Source organism: Neofelis nebulosa, chromosome 1 (genome assembly GCF_028018385.1).
Source record: "Neofelis nebulosa isolate mNeoNeb1 chromosome 1, mNeoNeb1.pri, whole genome shotgun sequence".
Lineage (NCBI taxonomy): Eukaryota > Metazoa > Chordata > Mammalia > Carnivora > Felidae > Neofelis > Neofelis nebulosa.
In genome coordinates this window covers 220,742,010-220,744,068 of record NC_080782.1, presented here as the reverse complement: position 1 = coordinate 220,744,068, position 2,059 = coordinate 220,742,010, and positions in this window count along the sequence as shown.

Here is a 2,059-nt window from a genome sequence, read left to right as displayed (position 1 = left end):
AGCCAAAGTCTGACACTCAACTGACTAAGCCCCCCAGAGCATTCCTCATTTTAATGTGTTGGTTGCTTGGTTGGCTAGGGAAGGAGAGGAGTTTCTGTTTCTGAAGTTTTGATTAGTCTCTTACCAAGAAATGTGAAGACCTACGGCAGCTGAACCTGGAAATCTTTCTTTCCCCCTCTTGACATCATTGTGTCCCTTTAGCCTGGGTGGATCTATTTTTGTGTCCTGACTTTGCCACTCAGTGCAGGACAACCTTGAGCAAGACATGTCTTCTGTAAAATGGAGATAACAACAGCACCTACCTTATGAAGTTGCTGCAATATTAAATGAGGTTGTGTTTGTAAAAATGCCTGGTCTACAGCCTGGCACTTAGAGAGTGCCTAACAGATGGTAGTGATTATCATTATTTGTTTGCAAATATTTCAGTTGTACCCTCTGAATCCTGAACTATCTTGAATGCTGAGCACTGAAGCCTGAGGGCTCCAACCTGAGCACCTCTAATTGAAATCTTTTATTTCTCACCAACTTAAGACTGAAGTCCTGAGTCTCAAAAGCCTGTGCCTTAAAATTTTTTTAGTGATATAATATATAGGGGCGTCTGGGTGGCTCAGTTGGTTAAACCTCTAACTCTTGGTTTCAGCTCAGGTCATGGTCTCATGATTCATGAGATCAAGGCCCACACTGGGCTCTGACCAGACAGTGTGGAGCCTGCTTGGGATTCTCTCTCTCTCCCTCCCTCTCTGCCCCTCCCCTGCTCTTGCAAAATAATTAAACTTAAATATATATACATATAAAGTACACAAATTATTTGAATTTTTACCTAAGTATATACTCATGCAATCACAATTAGGGCAACTATCTAGGACATTCGCAGCATTCCAGAAAGTTCATGTATGTTCCCACCCAGTTAATAGCCACCCACTACCCCAGAAGTAACCCCTTTTCTGACCTCTTTCACCACAAATTTCTGTTACCTGTTCTTGAACTTCATATAAATGGAATCAGACAGTATGTACATTTGGTATCTAGCTTCTTTGCACTCAACATTATTCTATATTGTTGAATATAAAAGTGGTTTATTCTTGCTGTGTAATACATGAATATGCCATAGTTAATGCATTGTATTGTTGACATACATTTGGATTGACTCCAGGAGTCTTCTGGAGGAGAAATGCCCACATTTTTCGTGGGTATGATGCTTTGCAGTACAATTGCTAGTTCATGAGACAATCCTATGTTTAACTTTAGTAGATTTGGTCTAACTTCTTCCCTGAGCCTCATTGGAACCTTGAACTTTAAGCTTTTGCCTTGGAGAGCCTCAGAACCCTCAGCTTCCCCGTGATACTTTTTTTCCCCTTTTATTTATATTCAAGTTAGTTAGCATACAGTGTAGTCTTGGCTCCAGGAATAGAACCAAGTTATTCTGATGAATGCATAAAGAAAATGTATGTACACACACACACACACACACAAAATGGACTACTTCTCAGTGATGCAAAAGAATGAAATTTTGCCATTTGCAACAACATGGATGGAACTGGAGGGTGTTAGGCTAAGTGAAATAAGTCAGAGAAGCCCGCTACCATATGATTTCACTCATATGTGGAATTTGAGAATCCCCATGATACTTCTGAAGCCAGAGGTTCAGGAAAAGCTAGGAAGGGAAGTAACTGGGCGCTAAATGGAGCCTTGCTGGAAGGTCTCTGGGGAACTTACAAGGATTTTAGGAGCTACAGTCTCCACTGACATCCATCAAAGGTCAGGCGGGGTAAAGTAAGCGCTCCCCATATGATGTGAGAAAGCCAAGGCCCAGAGAAGTGACCTGTCCAGAAAGGACAGGCCAGAAAGAGCTCCAATGGCTTAATTCCAATCTCAGCAAGGGAGGTTATCAGTGAAACTTGGTATGATTCTGGATGGACATATAGGGAAGTACCCAGTTCCAGCAGGGAGTCCTGAGAGCTTCTCCCTGAGATTGAGAAGTCAAGGTCCTGCTCAAGTGGTTTTTCCTTGCTTTAGAGGCTCCAACAGCTATTTGTTGCTGTCACCCACACCATGGGCT